The sequence below is a fragment of the Ursus maritimus genome, unplaced genomic scaffold (genome assembly GCF_017311325.1).
Source record: "Ursus maritimus isolate PB19 unplaced genomic scaffold, ASM1731132v1 scaffold_20, whole genome shotgun sequence".
Lineage (NCBI taxonomy): Eukaryota > Metazoa > Chordata > Mammalia > Carnivora > Ursidae > Ursus > Ursus maritimus.
Window position 1 is genome coordinate 8,102,828 of NW_024424453.1, and position 24,478 is coordinate 8,127,305.

Consider the following 24,478-nt stretch of genomic DNA (forward strand, 5'->3'; position numbering starts at 1 on the left):
TGCCTGGGTGGTTCAGATGGTTAAGCATCTGCCTTTGGCTCAGGTCATGATCCCACAGTCCTGGGATCGAGTCCCGCATTGGGCTCCAGCAGGGAGCCTGCTTCTCCCTCTTCTTCTACTACTCCCCCTGGTTGTGCTCTCTTGCTCTCTCTGTCAAATAAATAAATAAAATCTTTAGAAGGAAGGAAGGAAGGAAGGAAGGAAGGAAGGAAGGAAGGAAGGAAAGAAGGAAAGAGTGAATTTCTTTTAGCTTTAAAGAATGATAAAGTTCAGATGTCCGAAGAATAAGTGTAGTAGTCTAAGCAGCTCTTGATGGGTTCATTTGAGTGAACTTGTTCAACTTTCTAAATATCTTTTGGAACCATTTCCCAAAGATCAAAACCAGCAGGGAAGATCTATCTATCTATCTATCTATCTATCTATCTATCTATCTATCTATCTATCGTGTATTTCTACCCAGCCTCATTCTAAAAGGAAACATGAAGTTACTGAAGTACGTTGCCAGGTGGGCCGGAGGGCAGAAGTTAGGGTCCTGGACACCTACGGAGGAGGGAATTGCAGTACAGAGAGAGCAGCAGGAACTTTGCCCTGAAAAAAACACACCATTTTCTGTGTGAAGAACTTGGTCTATGGTGAGACAAAGAGACATGGAACTATATGAGACATGGAAATAGTTAGGGTGTTAATTATAAGACAGCCATGGGACCCTACTGACCTCAGGCCCTAGCATCCTCTCTCATCCTGTCCTGTCTAAAAATTAACTTCATTTAGAAATTTTTCTCTTTGCACCAAAGTAGGGTTTTTGGATGTAGTCAGGGTTTTCAAGTATCAGATGATGGCATTGCTAGGATTTACATGATTTTAGAAATCCAGAAAAGCCAATCCAACTTTGAGAATCTCACTCCAACTATTAAAATGCACAATGTGTGACTAATTGGAGCCTAGGGTTCCATTCCTCCCTTGTTGCCTGGCCTCCAGAAAACCGAATTGTTAGATCCTTAAGAGGAAAAAGCAAGTCTCCTGAGAGTATGCAGTCATCAGACCAGGGATAACCTTGGAGTAGAGCCAGCCTGGAATCAATTGCATGAGTTATTAATCAACTTATGCCTCAACTTCTGTGTTTGCATGAGGCCAGGTGTGAGAACTACAAGGCCTGGCTACAGGGAACCAGACTGGATGTACCTGTCTTTCATATCAGGGCCCATGTGGGTGGGCACACTGCTTTCAGCAGCTTGAGAGCAGTGTCACAGTGTTTCCATCTGCACTGCACATAGCAGAGGAGAGTTGTGTATATAAACCAAAAACTAAAACCCTATAGATCCTTATTCTCTTTATCTCCCAAATTACCTCAGGGATCTTTTTTTTTTTTTCACCCAAATTTAAACAAAATCATACTCAGTAGCTGTATGGTGCTTGTGTCACGATAGGAGGCAGTAGAGCCATTTTAAGGTTTATGCTGACATAAAAACTCATCTACTGGATGTAGAATAAAAAGGAAGGACCATAGGCCAGAGAAACATGCCTCTGGGGCAACTGATGCATTATTGTCCCCGAGGTGCACCTTTCTTGGCACTATCAAGTAAAGGACACAAATGGTCTCCATCATACCAGGATTCACCCCACTTATGTAAGATGCTCGGTTAAAGCAGGTGCACAAATAAGAAACACAACTATATTAAATGTGTCCTCACATTGGCAAAAACGCACAGGTCCTTTTGTCTTTGTCCAATGAGAAGACGGCATAGGAGACCTTAGGAGACAATAGCAGCTCCTAAGAAACCATCCCCAAAGTGCCTAGCAGTTTGGTGCCACCACAAACGCTTGGTCTGACTCAACCCAAGCCCAAGGCGACCCCAGCCTGGCCCAATAACCACACAGGGACCAAACGCTGCCAACAACAGGGAAAGAGAGCCATTGCAGATCACTGGACTGAAGGCAAAGGTGGCACAGGCACAACAGTAAGGCACACACGGCACATACAGGTGACGCACCTCAAGCACCAGATTCTGGTGAACAGGGGACAGTGCAGTGCAGTGCACTACAGAACCTCTTCTTCATAAGGCCACTACTTCCAAGAATATGAGACCTCGGTGACTTTCCTAACACACAGAAGCAGACGCAAAGAGTTAGACAAAATGAAGAGACAGAGGAATATGTCTCAAATGAAAGAACAGGACAAAATCACAGCAAGAGAGCTAAATGAAACAGAGATAAGCAATATGCATGAGAAAGAATTTAAAGTAATGGTCATAACAATACTCATTGGACTTGAGAAAAGAGTGGAGGACCTCACTGAGATGCTTAACAGAGAGATACAATACATAAAAAAGAACCAATCACAGATGAAGTACTCAATAACTGAAATTTTTAAAAATACAAGAGGAAATAAATAGTAAACTAGAAGAAGCAGAGGAGTGGATCAGCAACCTGGAGGACAGAGTAATGGAAAGCAATCAAGCTGAACAGGAGAGAGAAAAAAATAATACAGAATGAAAATAGACTTAGGGAACTCAGTGTCAGCATCAGGCATAATAACAGTCACATTATAAAGATCCCAGAAGGAGAAGAGAGAGAAAAAAGGGCAGAATACTTATTTGAGAAAATAATAGCTGACAACTTCCTGAATCTAGAGAACAGAATCCAGATCCAAGAAGCACAGAGAGCCCCTAACAAAAATCAACCCAAGGACACCCACAGCAAGACACATAGTAACTAATTAAAATGGTTAAAAAAAAAGTAGTTATAAAGAGAAAATCTTAAAAGTAACAAGAGAAGATAAAACAGTTACATAAAGGGAAACCCCATAAAGCTATCAACAGATTTTTTAGCAGAAACTCTGCAGGCCAGGAGAGAGTGGCATGATATATTCAAAGTGCTGAAGGGGAAAAATATGCAGCCAAGAGTACTTTATTCAGCAAGTCTATCATTTAGAATAGAGGAAGAGATAAAGAGTTTCCCAGATAAACAAGGTTAAAGGAATTCATGACTACTAAACCAGCCCTACGGAAATGTTAAAATGCACTCTTTGAGTGGAAAGGAAAGACCATAAGCAAGAGTAAGAAAAGTAGAAAATACAAAAGCAATAAAATTAAGTATATCTATAAAAATCAGTCAAGGGATTCACAAAATAAAAGAATGTACAGTATGATACTGGATACCTAAAATGTTGGAGAGGGGGAGGGGAGTAAAGAATGAGTTCAAACTTAAATGACCATCAAGTTAATATAGGACTGCTACATGCAGAAGATGTTATATACAAACATACTGGTAACCTCAAATAAAAAACCAGTAATAGATATGCAAAAAATAAAGAGCAAGGAACCCAAATATATCACTAAAGGAAGCCAGCAAATCATGAGAGAAGAGAGCAAGAGAAGAAAGGAACAGAGAAGAACTACAAAAACGACCACAAAGCGAGTAACAAAATGGCAGTAAAAACATACTTATCAATAATTACTTGGAGTATAAATGGACTAAACACTCCAATCAAAAGACTTAGGGCGATGGAATGTATTAAAAAAGCAAGACCCATCTGTATGTGCCTACAGGAGACTCATTTCAGAACTAGAGACACAAGCAGATTGAAAGTGAAGGGATGGAAAAACATTTGTCATGCAAATGGACTTTTTTAAAAAAGCCAGGGTAGCAATACTTATATCGGAAAAAATAGACCTTAAGACAAAGATTATAACAAAAGATGAAGAAAGATGCTGTAAAATCATAAATGGAACATTCCAACAAGAAGATGTAACAATTATAAATATTCAACCTACTTGGGAGGACCCAAGTACATAAAGCAGCTATTAACAAATATGAAGGAAATAATAATAACACAATAATAGTAGGGGACTTTAACACCACACTTACATCAATGGACAGATCATCCAAACAGAAAATCAGCAAGGAAACAGTGGCTTTCAATGAAGAGCTTTCAAATTCATTTTATGAGACCAGCATTACCCTGGTACCAAACCCAGAGAAAGGCACTACAAAGAAAGAGAACAACAGGCCAATATCTCTGAATATAGATGCAAAATCCTCAACAAAATACTAGCAAACTGAATCCAACAGTAGATTTAAAAAATAATAATGCACCACCATCAAGTGGGATTTATTCTTGGGATGCAAATGTGGTTCAGTATTCATAAATCAATCAAAGTGGTACATCACATCATCAAGACAAAGAATAAAAACGATATGATCATTTCAATAAATGCAGAAAAAACATTTGACAAATTACAACATCCATTCACAATAAAAACTTTCAGTCAAGTAGGTTGAGGAAACGTACCTCAACATAATAAAGTCCATGTATGAAAAATCCATAGTAAACATACTCAATGGTGAAACACTGAGAGCTTTTCCCCTAAGATCAGGAACAAGACAAGAATGTCCTCTCCCACCACCCTTATTCAACACAGTGCTGGAAGTTATAGCTACAGCAATCAGACAAGGAAAAGAAATAAAATGGGGCGCCTCAGTGGCTCAGTTGGCTGAGCATTTGACTTTTAGTTTCAACTCAGGTCATGTTCTCAGCATTGTGAGATCAAGCCCTGCATTAGACTCCATGATCAATGGGGAGTCTGCTTGAGATTCTCTCTCTCCCTCTGCCCCTCCCCCTCTCTAAAACAAATAAGTAAATCTTGAAAAAGAAAAGACTCCAATTTAGTAAAAAAGAAGTAAAACTTTACTATTGCAGCTGACATGATACTATATATAAAAAAACCATAAAACTCCACAAAAAAATACTAGAACTGATAAACGCGTTCATTCAGTAAAGTTGTAGGATACAAAATCAATGTTCAGAAACCTGTTGCATTTCTGTACACTAACAATGAAGTGGTAGAAAAAGAAATTGCAAAAACAATCCCATTTACAGTTGTTTGAAAAATAATAAAATACCTGGGAATAAACTTAACCAAGGAGGTGAAAAACCAGTACTCTGAAAACTATGAAACACTGATGAAAGAAATTGAAGATGACACAAAGACATGGAAAGATATTCCATACTCATGGATTAGAAAAACAAATATTGTTAAAAACACCATACTACCCAAAGCAGTCTACAGATTTAATGCAATCCCTATCAAAATATCAATAGCATTTTTCACAGAACTAGAACAAATAATCCTAAAATTGGTATGGAACCACAAAAGACCCTGAATAGACAAAGCAATCTTCAAAAAGAACAAAACTGGAGGTATCACAATCCCAAGCTTCAAGGTACAAACAAAGCTGTAGTAATCAAAACAGTATGGTACTGGCACAAAAATGGATACGTAGATCAATAGAACAGAATACAGAGCCCAGATAGAAACCTACATTTACATGGTCAATTGATCTTTGACAAAGGAGGCAAGAAGATGCAATGGAAAAAAGACAGTGTCATCAATAAATGGTATTGGGAAAACTGGACATCTACATGGAAAAGAATGAAATTGGACCACTTTCTTACACCATACACAAAAATAAATTCAAAATGTATTAAGGACCTGAACGTGAGACCTGAAATTATAAAAATCCTAGGAAAAAAGAGCACAGGCAGTAATTTCTTTGACATTGTCTGTAGCAACAGTTTTCTAGGTATGTTTCCTGAGGCAAGGGAAACAAAAGCAAAAATAAACTATTGGGACTCCATCAAAATATAAAAAGCTTCTACACAGCCAAGGAAACCATTAACAAAACTAAAAGGCAACCTACTGAATCGAAGAAGATATTTGCAAATGATGTATTTGATAAAAACTTAGTATCCAAAATATATAAAGAACGTGTACAACTCAACTCCCCCAAACCAAATAATCCAATAAAAAATGGGCAGAAGACATGAGCAGACATTTCTTCAAAGACAGCCAGATGGCCAACAGACACATGAAAAGATGCTCAACATCACTCATTATTAGGCAAATGCAAATCAAAACCACAATGAGATATCACTTCACACCTAACGGCATGGCTAAAATCAATAACCCAAGAAACAAGTGTTGGCCAAGACGTGGAGGAAAAGGAACCCTTGTGTACTGTTGTAGGAATGGAAATTGGTACAGCCACTGTGGAAAACAGTTTGGAGTTTCCTCAAAAAATTAAAAACAGAACTACCATGTGATCCAGTAATTCCACTACTGGGTATTTACCCAAAGAATAAGAAAACATGGATTCAAAGATATATGCACCCCTATGTTTATTGCAGCATTATTTATAATAACCAAATTATGGAAGCAGCCCAAGTACCCATCCATAGATGAGTGGATAGAGAAGAAATAGGATATATAAATAGAATAGAATAGTACTCTGCCATAAAAAAGATGAAATCTTGTGACTTGCAGCAACACAGATGGATCTAAAGAGTAGAATGCTAAATGAAATAAGTCAGTCAGAGAAAGACAAATTCCATATGATTTCACCTATACAGTGAATTTAAGAAACAAAACCAGTGAAGAAAGGAAAAAGGGAACAAACCAAGAAACAGACTCTTAACTATAGAGAACAAACTGATGGTTACCAGAGGGGAGGTGGGTGGGGAGATGGCTGGAATAGGTGATGGGAATTAACAGTACACTTATCTTGATGAGCACCGAATAATATATGGAATTGTTGAATCACTATACTGTACACCTGAAACTAATATAACACTGTATGTTCACTACACTGGAATTAAAATTTAATAATAAAATCAAAATATATAAAATTTTTCTGTCTAAAAATAACTAAATAAACGGGCCAGTGAACCCTCTCAAGATGAGAAACTTTGTGGGTGGGTGTTTATTTTCTATCCATGTTGGTCCATATAGTCACCAAACAAGTATTTCTCTGATTCCCTGGAACCTACTCACATTTCAAAAATGAAAGACACCTTTACTTTTGAACTTTATTTCAGAAATTTCTATAGCTGGGATTATTGAAACTTAAAAATGGTTAAGGCAAAGAGTACATCCCAATATGCATTTATCAGACATGGAGCATTACACAGATTTTTAAATTTCAAACATAAGACTGTTAGATGAATAATGTCTCACAATTTCCCTAGTTTTTTTTCTTCCTACATAAAGTTCTGGCTATAACAACAGTTAAAGTAATAGCATTTTTTAAAGATTTTTTCCTTTATTTGAGAGAGAGAGCACGAGCAGGGGGAGCAGCAGAGGGAGAGGCCAACTCCCCATTGAGCAGGGAGCCTGAGGCAGGACTCAGTCCCAGCACCCTGAGATCATGACCTGAGCCGATGGCAGATGCTTAACCGACTGACCCACCCAGGCGCTCCAAAATAATAGCATTTTCTTCCCCAAACTTCAAATTTCATATGATTATAGTACATCTCTCTAGATAGTTTTATTGGATCGGTTTCTGAATTTTTAAATAATTTTTTTGACTTACAGATACCTTTATTTTTTGTACTCTTTGTACCAATTTCCCTATCTATAAAATGGGGGGAGTCACTGTACTTAACTCATAGTGTTGTTGTAAAGGTGAGAGGACGGAATCAGTGTGAAGCAGTGTTCCTAGCACATAACCATGCCGGGGACTAAAGAGTACACTTACCGTGAAGAGCCCTGAGTAGTGTATAGAATTATTGAATCACTATATGGTACACCTGAAGCTAATATAACACTGTATGTTAACTACACTGGAATTAAAATAAAATTAAAAAGTCTACCTGCAAACACACACCCAGATAATTCATATAAAACCTTTAGCACAGTGCCTGGCATATAGTAGGTGCTCGATGATAGTTATATCACCTCTCTGGGCTCAGTTTCCTCATCTGTAAAATGGGAATAGCAATATTATTCATCGCATAGGTTTTTGTGAGGATTTAATGAATTATACTGTATGGAACAGTGTCTGGCAAATGGTGAACAGTCAATAAGTACAAGCAATCTTATTAATTTATTACTTCCTCAATGTTGCTCAAGCCTTTCTCATTGCATTTATTGGGAGATAGACTGAAGCTTAAGCCTAGCAGATTGAAATTAGGGAAGACAGCCACCAGGGAAATGGCTTGCCTCTTCCGTGCTTCTCCAATGAAAGAGGCTGAATGGATGCATATCCATGGGAGAAGTCCAAATAAGGACAGACAGGAAAAGAATGAGGTACCATAGGTAACTGCACATATCTGAAAGGGGCAAAGCAGAATTGACTGTATCTTTTTTGTTTTTTAGAGAATAACTGGTCTATGTAGATTTTTTTTTTTCTGAGCAGAATGTATATCTGCTTCATATTTATTTTGCGGACAATTATTCCTGAGGGGAATAAGAGTAGCAAAAACAATAATAAAACCACATTCTGTAAAAATTTTACAATTTAAGATAGGCCTTGTATTCTTGAGGGCACTGGAAGTACACTGCTTTCCATAAAGGGCACATTATCCCCAGCTCCTCACCTATAAAAACAGTGAAAATAATTTTGCAGCCTTTTTTTTTTTTTTAAGAAAGCTCTTATTAACTAAATATGAAGTTGTTTAAATTAAACCCAGGCCACATTCACTTTTTTTTTTTTTTTTTGGGTCCGTGGAGAACTGAAATAGAATGTTTCAATTCTAGAGGCTTTTATTTTTTCCATCATTTTCTTGACTCATTGGACTGTGTCGGCCTTGCCAGTGGCCTTGGCCCATTGGGTTGCATACAGCAGTTATTATAGACCTCTTTCCTAACGTGGGTCAACATGGAAAAGAGACTCCGCTAGGAATGGCTTCATTTATTTATTTTTTTGAGAAACTGAACTGGATTCATGTGTTCTGTCTATTTCCTTCAGGCTCAAGTAAACAAACTGAAAACAAATTTAGTTTAATAGTCAAATTCTGATGGGGACCCAGCCTCATGGAAGGCACACTGGTATACAGCACACACTCCATAGCCATGTTTTTTTCCCCATGCCAGACCCACAAGGCAGCAGACCGATGTGGTGGAAACAGAGACAGGATGCTTTAAAATGCTCTTTAAAATGATCGAGCGCATGGAGGGATGCTGTGGCCAGTTGTTTTCCTTAGCTCGAGACCACAGACCGACAGCCCACACCTGCGAAGAATCAAATGGCATGCCCTCCCAGCACAGCCGTGGTGGGTGTTAAATCCTGTGTCTTCTGCCTTGTTTTTCTAACTGGCTGGAATATGCTGGCCAAGCACCACAGTGTTTATTACATCCTCTCTGGGCTCAGAGTCCTGGACACTTTTCAAGTAAAGAAGTGACACACATCTTGCCCAGGTTGCATTTCTGTGACATCCGGCAGGGTTTCCACAAAAACACTTTCAGGAGGAAAAGGAAAAGAATGACAAAGGCGACTGACAACCCCATTACTGTCCTCATCCTGACTGTGGAAAAACATAACATCCAGGGAAATTGGAGCTGGATGGATGTTTGCTCCTTGAACTTGCAAATCAAGACTAAAGGATCTGCCTGGCCACTCTCCAAGAGGAAGAACTTGTGACTTAAACCTACACTTTCCCCAAAGATGGAGAATTTAGTTAAAACTCTGGTATTCTCAGTAACTTTGGAGATTCATTTTCTCAAGCCTTGGTTGGTGCCAGCCAGCTGCTGCCGAATACTACAGAGTTGTCATCAACTGGGGAAGACATTTTCCCCCAAAAAATGCAAACAGATTTATTGTTTATCATACTGTGAAAAGATTACATGCTAATTGTAAATAGTATCAATAATAAACCTCTTCCAGAGTGTAAGGAAAACAAAACCAAAGAAACTTTGAGTATCTACGAAATATGCTTTCAAATAATGGTGCGGATATTCCGCATCCTTCCTCCCTCCGTGATACAGGTTTGAGATGCTGATTCTTTCTGGGTACAAGCCCCAGTGCTGATGATGGGGACACCTAGAAGAAAAAAAATGTGGCCCTTGCCCTAGAGGGGCTCTCAGCGAATATGGGCCAAGGGAACAGACGATTTGAATTTAGTTTGGTGTGTGTTACTTCATTCTGAACTGGATCAAGAAGGAAGCAAGTACCTGCATGGGGGTGTCTGGGAGAGTGTTATATAAGCTTGATTTGTCAGATGATAGGATCATGTCATGGGAGGAAGAGGAAGGTAGCCACGGGAAGGCACAGCACATACAATAGCAAGCAGCTGAGGAGAGACCTTGAGTTTCTTGGAAAACATGAAGAATTTCGAGCGCCTGGAGCATTGAATGACTAATGGAGGAGAGGATGAGGCTGGAAGGTAGGCTGCGGCCAGATTGTGGAAACTCATTGATTAACGGATAGTTCCTGTCTTCTGCCTTGTCTCTCCAAAGGTATTCATCCCTGGTGCTCAGATGACCTCGGAACCGTCTTTTGTTTCCCTTCATATTCCCGACAAGTAAATGAATACAGTGTACCTTAGAGTTCCCAAGAAACCAGAGAGCCTGGTAAAAGGACAAACAGTCCCCACAAATAGTTGCAAACGCAGAGTAGTAAATAATGGTTACAAAAGTTACATGTTGCAACAATTTTCAACAATGTCCTGTAATTATCAACTGTAATTTAGGCCAACTGACCAAATCCACAAAGGGCCCTCAGTTCCTCTGTGAGCAGGGCAGCTTGACAAACCCTATGATGCAGCAGCAATACCCAGAAGGTACCTTCGGATTGAACCCCAGGAATGGCAGCCCAGTCCCCACCGATCTGATCTCCTTTCTTCCCAGGGGGGCCGTTTGTGAGGAATTAGGTGAGTGTATTTGCCCCAGGAAAGTAGAAATCTCCCACTCAGTGACTCTCCCTGTAGCCTTGAACCCAAGAAGTGATAGAACCCCGGGTTCACCAGAAGGACAACGGAGCCTAGGCAGCAGGGGGTTGAGAGGATGAAGTAGTTGTTAATTCCAGCTCCAATCCTGCCGCTCTTTTAAGAAGGCAGCAGCAGCGTCCTGACCCCGTCCATTTCCCCTCAGACTTGAATCACTTCAGCTGAAGCTGGCTACTTCACCTGCAGCACCTGCATTTCTTTGCCTAAGGCTCTCCTCACCTTCCCAAGCCCCAGTGCTAATATGCACGACAGAATAGAGATGTGAGGAATCAACACTCCCCCAGCAGCCCTCAACCAATGGTGGGAGTTGAGTTAAATGCCTCAAATGAGGCTCCCTTTCCCCAGAATTCCCAGATACCCTTTTGTGAGCTACATCCCTTCTGCACTTGCTTTTACTCCCCTGCTGACCGGCAGTTTCCGAGTAGTTGATTGGCACTTCGATCATCTCAGGGATCCCGATCCAAGGAAAAGGCATTTCCATGCCTCCCCAGGCCATTGTCATCTCCCCTGCTCTGAACACATCTGTATCGTGGAGGTTAGCATTTGCTTTTCTTCTGGTTGCATTTGCTTTTCATTCATTTAGACTGGAACTTAACTAAGCATCAGCATCTTGTACTAGTAAATGGCAGCCTATGACATGGCTGGTTGTGTTTAAGGGGGGCCAGGAGATCTATAGGCATTGGATTTCTGTCATGGCCGGTGGCTCCTGGTTTTCAGAACCTGTCGGTCTGCTTCTTGTGTGGTGGCCAAATGTGGTCCCTAGGCTAGGAGCATTGGGCATCACCTAGCAATCAGAATCCACAGTTAAATAAGATACCCAGTTAATGTGTACGCACGTGAAAGTGTAAGAGGCACTGGTCTCAAGGAGCCAGGCCCTGTGGGATTTATCTGTTGTAGAATCCCACAGAGATTTATTTATCAAAAAATGTAAGCCTAGATTTATTTTGTAGGGAATAGGAGTCGGGAGCTTGACATTGGTTCATATGGACTGAGCTAAAGCCCCTGAGAAAAGATACACCTGACAGCTGACTGATCAATGGACTATCACACTGAAATGTTCCTGTTAGAGTTCCTAGCCTTAACCAGAGTGATACTTGTTACCTACATGAATACATGAGTACATGAGGATAACATATAAGAAATGACGCTGAGAAGGGTGTCTTGACATCGGTTTATTTCTTGTTAAGTAATAAATAAATCTAAAGTAGATAAAGACACGGTTGTTGCTAGTTAAGACTAGTACCTTTGAGATGACTGGAAAATAAATGTTCCCAGAACACGAGTAAACGGAAATGATCAACCATCAAGGCTATGTAGGTCCCATAGAGTTTCAGATATCTGGCAGTTCACTCAGAAAAGTGGAAGACAAACTTTCCTAACTATCTCACATCACTGAAATCTTTATTTACTAAGTACGGTTGAATTTAGAAATCCCAGAATTATGCTAACCTCCTACTGCACTCTCCATTCTCTCCGACTACTTCTTGTACTGACTTCTGCTTTGGAGGGCAAACGTCCTTCAGCTGCAGGTAGCATTCTTTGTGATGAGGGTCCCTATCTCATTCAAAAGTCCCTTTCTTCCTTCCAGACTCTTCCCGGAGCCCACCTTCTCTGTGACAGCTCTACATTCCTGAAGCACTATTTGGTTACAAACTCTCTCTCCTTCGTGTCTTGTAGGTATAAATTCAATTGGCAGGGAAGCAGGGTGATGAAAGGAAATACTAGAAGTTACAAAGATTTTCTGAAGGAAATATTCTACCTTCCGTCACGTTGTAGAGTGAGAATAACCTTGAAGGCAAGATGCATGGATTTTAGTATCCCATATTGAAGATAAAATGGACACAGTAGATACCGTGAGTTGACTCTTCCGTTCTGCTGTTGAGAAATGGCAAGATTAAACCATGCTATGATCTGAATGGGCACCTTCCCACCCCACCCAATTCATATGTTGAAACCTAACCCCCAAAGTGATGGTATTAGGAGATAGAGCCTTGGGGAGGTGATTAGATCATGAGGATGGAGACTTCATGAATGGGATTAGTTCCCCTATAAAAGAGGCCCAAGAGAGCTCTCTTGCCCCCATCCTCCATGGAACCAAATACCACCTCTACCAGCACCATGATCTTGGGCTTGCTAGCCTGCAGAACTGTGAAAAATTAATATTTGTGGTTTATAAGCCACCCAGTATGTGATGTCTTGTTACAGCAGCCCGAATGGATTAAGACAAAAGATGAGTCCATTCAAGATCCCAACACAACCCCATCTAAAAATCCTAAAAGGCCATTGTAGTCTTTTGCCACCATTACTAGACGTCAGTTCACAAATAAGTGGAAAGCAATTTGGAAAGTAATCCTTTTCTTTAGGTCAGTGTATTTCAAACTTTGAGCACACCATAGTCAGACATACTTTTAAAACCCCATCCTATTCGCTGCAATTTCTTTGCATATTTTTATTTACTTGTTTATTTATGCCAGTTAAGTTTAAATAAATTAAGTTAAATAAATTTATTTATGGCAGCAAGAAGTTAAGGCCGTTCACAATGAGAGCTATGAAAACATAATTGCTATGTGACCAAAAATAATTAACCCAAGGCAAAATCCAATAACTGAGAGGTAAGCATTGGGAGGATGGGGGGCAGGGTACCAGAAAAATGATACCAAACTCTCCTAGCCAATCGCAGGCAAGATTTACACTTTTCCAAGCTGCATTTTTCCATTTATTCTCTGCCATAAGTAGTGAAATAATATCCAAATATTTCTGTCTAACCTGTATTTTAGGAGTTAAATCTCAGTTACCATGAATAAAACATCCTGGCTATTTCTTATGAAAATAAGTAGGTGCAAAGAAAGATATGCATCTAGTGTTTAATTATATAATGAGTAAATTATGTAATGTAATGAGTAAATTATGGAAAGTTCAATTGTAGCTGATGTGTAGTTCAACTGAGTTAAATCTTACCATATTGTTCCTTTTCTAATGAACAAAACCATTTTTTTTTTTCCTGGCAAAAGCCTCAAACACAATTTCTCTCTCTCTTTTTTTCTTTTCCTTTTCTTTCCTTTTCTCCTTTCCTCTCCTCTCCTCTCCTCTCCCCTCCTCTCCTCTCCTCTTCTCTTCTTTTTCTTTTTTCTTTTTTTTTCTTTTCTTTTCAGGCCCATAATAAGCATCTTTCTTCAAAATGGTTTCCATGATTGGGCTAGAAGGTCTGTGGTTACTTTTTCTATCATTTTGTGATAATACTACATTTGCTAAACAGATACTGTGTAGTTAAAGATGGGCAGCTTCTTGAGTTCTCTAGGAATGTTTCAATGCTAAAGGCCCCAGTGGTCTTTCAAAATGTTTGCTTAATTGAAGCAAAAGAAATAGTGGAACCATTGTTCAGGATAATCAGTGAAAGGTCATTTACATGAAGGGACCATGGTGTAGTGAGAGAAGAAATCCTGGCTCAGTATAATTCATTCTGGGTCCCTTGAGTCCACACAAAAGATTTACCTTTAAGAGGCTAAGTTCCCAAGCCCCCGGTTTTTAGAGAGGAAGTCCAAACTATAGAACCTCTAAATCTTTTATCAACCCACAAAATAACACTATGTTAGAAGCTCAAATTAGAAGGACTTCTGCAAGCTTTAACATCTGTATTTGGGGATCAATGCAAAGAAAAGATGCTGGAAAATAAACCCTTAGGACAAATGGAGACTGATTTGGGTTTTCAAATATAATTGTGGCCACACTGAATGTTATTTTGGGAAAAATAAATTTATTTTTAAATTATTTGACAGCAGATCATGTCCAGTTTTTTGCCCTTTAAAAAAAAACAATCATACTAAAACCATAATTTATTTGGCTATATTATTGTCTCAAAAAGCAAGGCATTAAGGTAAGCTACCTTTCACATTCTCTGATTTCTATTTTAAATCCTAAGTCTTTCTAAGGAAGACATAGCTAGTTCCACATTTAAATAAAAGCCATAATCAGTTTATAAATACAAAAATCTTACTTTTTTTTTTTAAACAAGGGTGAGGTTTACTTTAGCATTCTGTGCCAAATGCATGCAGTTGAACTGAGTCCAGTCGGTCCTTAATTTTTGCCATGTTACAAAATTTGAGGTTCATTCAAAACAAAGGATACATCTGTTTTCATCAGCTGTTTCTTGACTTTTATTACTGGGACTTATTTTTTAAAATTGTTTTGCCTAGATGGCATTGTTTTACTAGGGATGATTTATTACTCTCCCATGTGCCCACAGAAACTATGTGTTCCTGAAATAATGCAAACTGAATCAAAAATAGGAAGAAAAAGATGGGAACTTACTTCATTTATATTGGATTAAATAATCGTTTAGAATATGTGAATACATTTACATTGTAATAGAGTTTTTATTTATCAACGGGAACAAAAATATGTTCAATTACTCCAAGCTGATATACAGAAAAATTGAAGCATGATCAGAGGACAAAAGGAAAACTTGAAGGACATGAATTTTTGGGATGCTGTTTAAAAAACCAGCTCAAGGGGCGCCTGGGTGGCACAGTCGTTAAGCGTCTGCCTTCGGCTCAGGGCGTGATCCCGGCGTTCTTGGGATCAAGCCCCACATCAGGCTCCTCCACTGGGAGCCTGCTCCTTCCTCTCCCACTCCCCCTGCTTGTGTTCCCTTTCTCGCTGGCTGTCTCTCTCTGTCAAATAAATAAATAAAATCTTAAAAAAAAAAAAAAAACAAACAACCAGCTCAAAATTGGAGGATTATCAGCCTAACAGAACATTAACAATGTTTTTACTTATTTATTCCCAACTTTGTTCCACAAAAGAAGATTTCAGGCAGCTTGCCCTCTCAATGTTCTGTTAAAAATTTATTGAATCTTAACTTTTGATATTTATGAACTAACGACATGTGATGCCTACTTACTGTGCAAGCATTTTGCATATATTTTATGCTAATTTTTCAGGCTAGAAGAGCATATCTTTGGGTAACACAACTTTTGAAGAGTAAAATTTATTAGTTGTACTGTTATCTTGGCATTTATAGATTACTGGATAGCTTGACCATTACTGCCTTCCCTACTTCAATAACAGGAAATTTTTGAGTGTTTGGAAATGTTAAAATAGTAGAATATTTTTACTTTAGACACAGGAAAATATTGAAAAAGACTGGGGAATAATTGCGAAGAGAAAAAGATCTAGATAACTATAGATAATGAGCTAAAATATGGCTCAAATCACTAAGAAAATCTTAAATTGTACAGTGTTTTTATTTAATCATGTAACATTTTTAAAAAGGCAAAGAGACTTTGTCAGTAAAATGTAGAGCATATTTCACTTCTAGGTAAACTTTTTTTGTGGGTTACTGATGGCCCATAGTTGCTGATACTGAGCTGATATTGGGGTTTTGGACATTTCTAGAACCTCCAGACCTTTGTCAAGTCACAAAATAACCGGGAAAATTTGAGGAGATACATTGCTTCTGAGACAGCTTGCTTTGGTTTTTGTGATGATTCAAATATGCCTGCATTTGCATTTACAGTTTTTGTCACTGAAGCAATAATAGCTAACATTTATTTAGCATTCCACCTGCCAAGCATTGTTCTGAATGCTTTGTTTTTAACTGACTGAATTCTAATAGCCGCTGGGTGGGGCAGGCACTGCTTATTAATGTTTTATGAACCAAGCCATGCAGCGTTAAGTAACTTGCCCGAGGACCATGACTGGCCATCACAGTGCCAAAACTCAGGAAGGAGCCTCTGAGCCCACTTTGTGGCCACCACGCTACCACCCGTGCCTGCTCAGACAAATGAGGCATCGCTGTGCGCGCTTTACATGGTATTGCCACCATTCTATTCCCTGAGGGTGGGATTTTCTCTGTGAATATTTATCCAAAGGAAATCTTTCACATTTATTCACAATTTGAACAGCCAATACTCTTCTTACTCGCCTTGCTAGTCTCTTACTTATCATTTCTATTTTACATGGAGGAAAGAAAGCTTCTGGAAAGCCAAATACTTAATGAGTCCTTTTTTCAAGAGATTTTATGCAGCGGAACAATTTAGGTTGTTGCTCACAGGTATCTCAGAAAGAACTATGAATCTCTAGGAGGGGCCTGAGAAGTGGCTGGAATGGAGAAATCTAACACATTTTTTGGGCAGACCAGCTCAATCCAACAGAAAAGTAACGCAAATAGGTCTTTTATGACTTGGACTCAGTCACCATTTGGGATTTTCTAAAAAGGGTGATTATAAACTCATCAGTGAATAGAATATTTGGAATTTTATCTTAAAGGTTAATACCTCAAATTCTGAATAGAAAATAGAAGATATCAAGAATCTTCTAGTCTACTAGGAGAAAGAACCATACACCTCAGCAAGTGCAACTTTACCTGCTCCAAAGTGATTCCCACTGACCAAAATTTTTTCTCATAAATGAGTTACAATTCTCACTCAAGGAGGGCTACATAGAGTGGTATCCCAAACCAAATGGATCCTCTTTTAATGGCATTTTTCTAACATCTTTTTTTCCCTTTTTACGTGGAGAACCAAGAAAGAAAGAGAAAAGAATTTCAGACTATGTCAATGTTACCCATATTTTCATCTTCTATAAATAACCGAGTTGTAAACAAAAAGCAAATGGCTATCTCCAGTCTTCAATCCACACATCTGAGTTGGGTGACATACACAAAACAACCTGTAATGGGGAGAAGAATTAATATGTGGTGACAGATGCAGTTCAAATGGATTTGGATGTGTAGGAACTTGCTACTTAAAGAAAATTTCAATTAGTTTAAAGGCAATAAGAGAAGCGGCCAATGATGGAAAGAACAAGGAAAGGAGATATGCTGGAGACCAAACTCCATCTGACCTTAGTAAAGGTGGACTAGCATTTCTCTGGGCATGATTGCAAAGGCTTATGGAAAGTCATGTGGTAACAGTTTAGAATGTCTTTCAACTCTGACCAACCAAGGTAAAAGTAGATATTTCCTTTTATAGTAGATCCACAAAGATCTGAGATAAATTGATCAATCTTCCTACTAATCTACCGACGCATCTTCCTCTCTCCTTCCTTCCTTCCTTCCTTCCTTCCTTCCTTCCTTCCTTCCTTCCTTCCTTCCCTCTTTCCTTCCTACCTTTCATCTGTCTTCCTCATTGATTTCAAATTTGTGAATTCACCCACCAGTAAAATGTGTCTGTAACCCCAGATCGATACTGGAGTGCTTCTGAGGTTATCCACAGACATGCACAGAAGAGCAAAAAGTTTGAGTCACCAGACACACAGGTTCCCAGCTGAGGTGGAACAAGGTGCTGTTCTGCCTCCTTGTTTCAGCTTTCATACTGTAAACAAATGTCTGTTCTTTCCACGGTCTATTTAGCGCCACATTCTTCTCATCTTTGAGTTTGAGCCCAAGTGTAGTGCTAAAGTGCTGTCTCACTTTCCCAAGTATCAGAAGGCTGCGATGTGCCTTATGGAGAAAATGCATGTGCTACAAAAAGCTTCGTCCAGGCCTGAGTTAAGTGCTGCTGGCTGTGAGGTCAATTTAAATGAATTAACAATATATATTAAGATGTCTTTACCACATGTAAAACAAGGCTACGTCCCAGAGGTTTGTGAGAACCAAACCCAGTAGTTCCCCTAGAAACAGTGTTTCTGTATTTGCTAATTCAGTGCTCACACTGACTTTATAGAATATAACTACCGTGAATAATGATAACTGAATTTGTGTATATACACAGACACACGCAGATACACACACACACAGAGGTATATACAGTGATATATCACCAACAATGGGAGTCTATGGGGGAGAATGAGTTGAAGTAATTTCCTGCCTTCTCACAGACTGCAGAATAAGGTGACAACTGTCTCAATTTGCTCATTTGCTCTCGATTGAGGGGTTTCCCAGGATGAGGGATTTTCAAGGGTTAGAGCTGGGAAAATCTCAGGACAAACTGGAAAGAGTTAGCCCCCTACTCTAGAATTTCTCGAAGCCAAAGAAGTAGGGTGGTGGTGGGGCCCATACAAACCCTTCAAATCTTGCTCTGGAACTAGTAACCCCACCATCATTAGGAAAGAGACTCATGAAATAAATATACCCCAAGCCATTAAGCACCCCTGACCCCACTCATGCTTCTAAGTGTTCATGAGCAAAACCTGAGGGCTCTCTGGCAAAACTTTATTGAGAAAGCATTAACAGTAAGTTCATTCGATTTGCATTTCTAATGGCCCTTGTGTCTTGTTGGTGTGTAGAGACTTCAGAGTTGAGCTGTGAAGAAATAAAATGACCCAATAAAAAAGCAAAAATAGCAGATGCCCAAGAAATTAAATATTTTCCCTCAGGCAGCGAAATAAACTCTTTTCCATTACTTTCTGTACATTGATAAATGACAGAGGAGAGAAAGTGTGAATTTTAGGATTTAATCCAAATTTCCTAAATCAACAAATCCTCAACTTTTCAGAGATTTGTGGCTCTATACAGACTGGTCATTCTCAACCCTGACGGCACATGAGAATTATCTGGGAGGTTTGAAAAAGTCCTATGCCTGGACTCCACCCATTACAATGAAATTAAACTAGAATGGGGGGTGGAGGTGTTACTGGGCATTAGAATTGTTCTAAAAGCTTCTCAGGTACTCTAATGTGCACCCTGAGCTAAGAAGCACTCACAGGGAAGACGGCGTTGAGAAAAGGTCTCAGGAAGCTTCTAGGTTCAGCAGAGAAGAGCACTGTAATCAGCGGGTGATGCCTGCTGTGGGTAGAAGACAGGGAAGGTTACAGCACATGGGGCTGCACAACAAACCATCTTCTTCAGTCCAGGAGAAGTGGAAACATTTAAACTCTGGAATCAGTCTGCTCTTGTTCTCTCTTGGCTCTGCTTTTATGACTCTCTTACCTGTGTAACATGGGTCTAGTGATGAACCCCCTTGTCATCAGTATCCTTCTCCCGATAGCCATTTTGCAAGGCTTGTTGTGAGGATTGAGGCAGCACATACCTGGTACATGGTGGATGCTTCATAAAGAGAAACTATCCTCATCCTTACAGGCACCCACACTCTCATTTTTGGCCACTTTCTGAGCGGCATTCTGCGATCCTGACAAAGACCAGAGGAGCTATATGAGGTGGGAGTAGCGGTATTTTAAAAACAAAATGAATAACACTGATAAAAAGGAACGGTATGGCCAAGGCAATTTTGTAAGCGCATAATCTAGTTCAGGGGTCAGCAAATCGCTGCCTGTGGGCCGAATCTAACCATACCCATTCATTTACTTATTGTCTGTAGCTGCTTTCCCACAACAGAGATCATACAGCCATTAAGGTCAAAAATATTTACTATCAGGTCCTTTACAGAAAAAGTTTGCTGACCCTTGATTCTAGTTCATCAATTCTCAGTGTGGTTCCTGGACCCCCGAGACCCCTTCAGGGGATCCGTGAGGTCAAAGTTATTTTCACAATAACACTCATACATCACTGACCGTTCATGCTGTGTTGACATTTGTGCTGGAAAGACAACAGTAATGGCAGGTAGAACTGCTGATGCCTTAGCGCCAATCCAGACAAGGGCACCGAAATGCACTCTATGTTCTTTGCCAGCACACACCTGCAGGAGAAAGCAAACAAAAAGCCAGTTTCACTTAACTCAGGGTTTCTTAGCTTTGGCACTGTTGACATTTTGAGCCAGATAATTCTTGGTGGTGAGGGGCTGTCCTGTGTGATGTGGGATGCTTATCAGCACCTCCAGCCTTCACCCACAACAGGCTACCACCCTTCCTCCCACTCCCCAGCTCTGACAACCCAAAGTATCGCCAGACATGGTTGTTGTTGTTGTTGTTGTTGTTTTAATTTCTCAGTTTTAACTTAATACATGTGACAATAGAGGGCAAATAGGAATAGATAGAACTCAGATAAACAAAAACTCTTTGGGGTCTCCTATCATTTTTAACAGAGTAAGGAGGTTCAGAGACCAAAACCTTTGAGATCTGCGGCTCTATTTTGTACTCACAGTGTATTTATGATGTCTATATCACTAAATCAAAAATAATGAAAGGAAAAGGACCATGTAACTGATGATGAAGAAGATGTAGAAACAAGAAGTAGAAAAATATGTGTGTGGGTGGGTTGGGGTTTTTTGACGGGAGGGACTGCGGGGACTGCCAGTGAGGACACAGCTTTAGAGACAGAGAAGGCATACGTGACCTTGAGCAAGGCAGTCTTCTCTTTGTGCCTCAGTTTCCTCCTTATAAAATGACAATGATCACAGTACTTACCTCAGAGTATTATTGGGAGAATTCCATGAATAAACACGTAAAAAGTGCGCCAAATAGGCTTGGCACTTAGATTAAGTGTACCCTGTGGGTCAGCTCTTTTTATTTTTATAATAGTTTGTCAGAATGGATGAGGTCAGGCCTGCAATTAAGGCATACAGGTGCTGCTGACCTTACCCCTGGCGGAATGACTGAAAGCAGAAAAAATGAAGTCACTGGCTCCCCAGAGATAAAATATCATGGAGCTGAGAAAGAAATCAGAATCTCCGAACCCCCTTCCTATCCTAACACCACACTTTCTAATCCAAAATCACATCTGTTACCCCTGTAAGGTACATGGACATTCTCCAAGGTTTCAAAACAAACGATGTGAGGTTGGCTTGGTTTCATATGTTAGTTTCAGAGCAGTTGTAATTTTTCTTGTTCCTGCACTGTGATTAATTTTCCCTTCAGCTCAATTTGGCTGCCAGAAGATCAGCCAGAATTATGTTGGTTTCAGCAAATACCCACAGAGTCCCTTTCACCTCTAGAAAGACACATGCTTTAAAGAAGGGCCTTGCTAGGGACACCTGGGTGGCACAGTTGGTTAAGCATCTGCCTTTGGCTTCTCTGGTCATGATCCCAGGGTCCTGGGATCCAGCCCCGTGTCAGGTTCCTTTCTCGGTGGGGAGTCTGCTTTTCCCTGCTGCTCCCCCTGCATGTGCTCTCTTTCTCTCTCTGACAAATAAATAAATAAATAAATAGTATCTTTAAAAAAAAATAAAGGGCTTGCTAATTTTTCTGGTGAGAATAATCCTTAATAAAACCATAAGGACATTTCTTAGATATGCACATGAAACGTTTGTGGCATGGCTTTAAAAATGCTGAAGAAGAGTCTGATTCTGAAGGTGAGGAAGGAAGTTATTTGAAATCTGAAATTACATTCTCAGCAGTGAAGTGCCCCATCTCCCATGTTCTCGTATCTTCCTAACCTCCCTGTATCAAGTAGGGCAAGTTTTACTGTAGTTGTTTTCTGTGGCTACTGAGAATATTGGGTTTCTAAAACCCAGTTAAATCCAAATGTCACCCTCACTGTAAGATCTGACCACCCTACACTATTTAACATTGACTCCCCTCCCTGCAACTTCCCATCCTGCTTCATTTTTCTTTGAGGCATATTTCTTCATCCAAAACATGATATATTTTACTTAAGTATTTTGTTTATTATCTGCCTGCCTCATTGTGATGGCAGGGGTTTTTATCCTTTTTCTTCAGTAATGTATTCCTAGCTCTGGAAACCGAGCCTGGCACATGGTAGGGACCCCCACATTCAGCTTTTGCCTTTCAATAGGGAATGGAAAATGTCCCCGTGATGCATTGCATACTGTGAATTCACATATGGAGACCTTGCATGAATGAAAGCATCTATGTTTTGCAAAATAACCTATTAGACTCAAGAGCATTTAACTGTCATTCTGCAACCTGGCAATTCTATGAGCCAAGGTATAAAATGGGCTGTCAGGAACTTGTTCCAATGGTCTCTATTTTTTAGTCATATAATATTTTATCCTTTAATGAATAAATGTCTCTTTAATTAGATGTCCAGCTCATGAAGTGTGAGCCCCTTTCCATACACCCAGAAGGAGCACTGTGACTTAATGGTTCTCAAGAAATAATTAAGGGATCGATGGCAGCTGTACTCCACATCCCTAAGAGATGTGTTCCAGTGCCATTTTACATGAAATCTTTGAAAACCTAATTAAGTATTAAAGACTAGGAACTTCACTACTTAAATCTGTTCTGTAATAAGTATTTCTTGTAAAGCACAAAATTCCTTTGCAATTACATGTTTTGTTAGTAAAGTCATATTTTGGCATATAAGTTTTGCTTAAATGAGTGAATCAAGACTTATCCACTGGGTGTAGACCTTACAGACTCAATTCTGTGCCAGGCTGATGATTGATGTTGAGAAATAGCCCCCTTGGGAGACTTGATTGGTATATATAACCATTAGTGAATTATAAAGGGAAGGGGGAATTGCAAGTCCCTCCAAGGCAGAGTCCACCTCTTATTCACCTTTGTCATCCAGACTCTAGCGCAAGCATATTATAGGCATGCAATACCTGCATGGTGATTAACTTAGAGCATGAACACACAAATGATCAAATGCAATCAAATACTAACAAGACTTTTTAAAAGTCTGTAACACAGTGAAAATTTAGACAGAAAAGATCACTAGGAATGGCTTCATGAAAGAGATAGGGTAGGAGTTAACGTCGGGAAAGAAATTAAGGCTTCAAGTGCTAGAACAAAGGGTAGAAGGGAATATCTAGCTAGAAAAGTAATTTGGACCTATACACCTCTCAGTCACAAGGATTTTGAACATCAACTTCCAGCATATATTTATTTATAATTATATGTATATTCTATTGCATTAACATAGTGAACAGTTTTTTAATACATTTAAAAAATAGTATTTTAAAGGGGGAATTAAGATGAAATAGGCCACATTTTAAATTATTTTTATTAATTGTATATCATCATTTATATTGGATACAAATCTACGGTTCAATTATCCCTTGATAATTTTCAGGTTTTTTGGCTAACTTCCAGTCATGTTGCATTAAATCATGGCGCCTTATGGTTCATGAAGAGATAGATATAGGAGGCCTATTGGCTAAGACATTTGCTTGTTACTCACTCATGCCTGCATTATTCATATTGTCCTTCATCTTCCGTTTCTCTGAAGGAACCTGTTTAACTTACTTGTGAGCATTAACTTGATTAAAGGTAGATAATATGATCTGCTCACTCGGCCAGGCATATATTATCCGTAACATGTCGAAAGATGCTTAAAATGAACAAATGAGTGAGAACACCCTGTGGAGAGGAGGTAAACCTTGCACACTCTGGCACCGTCTGACAGAAGGATGGATCAAGGGTGCCACTGATCAGCCTCCCCCTCGCAGGCAGAGTTATTGAGGCACAGACATGGAGACTGGCCTGAGGAGGACACAAAGAGGGAAGAGTGGGTGTGTGGCGTCAGATCTTTAATGGTAGTTGAGAGGTTTTGACCTGACAAGATAGGCAAATGAGACTATTCGTGTATGTTTAAGAAAGAATAACACGGAAAAGTTTTAATTTAAAAGAATTTGTCCTGAAAATCAGAAAAAAAGTTAAAATCTCAAAGAAGGCAATTCGGAGGCACTGCGAACGAGACATTACTTAGCTTTAGCTAGCTCTCTCAACTCCCCATAGAATTGTCATCTGCTAGTCAGGGACTATGTTTTCCTTTCAAAATATAAATTTTTGGTTTTCATTGTTCTTTTGTTCCCCACCAGCCTTAGTTGGTGTATAATTGACTGGTACAATTGTAAGGTATTTAAAAAGTACAATGTGATGATTTGATATACTTATTCATTATGAGATGGTTCCCCTACATCGAGTTAATTGATGCATCCATCACCACACATATTTACCTTTTTTGGAAGGTAAATGAGAACATTTAAGTTCTACTCTCTTAGCAAATTTCAATTACAC

The 24,478-nt window shown here is 39.4% G+C and overlaps 1 protein-coding gene across 1 annotated transcript in view; it reads left to right on the plus strand.

Moving 5' to 3' along the window:
* VEPH1 (ventricular zone expressed PH domain containing 1) overlaps positions 1 to 24,478 on the plus strand; it is a 218,885-nt gene that overhangs the window by 67,008 nt on the left and 127,399 nt on the right. The gene's annotated exons all lie outside the window — the stretch shown is intronic.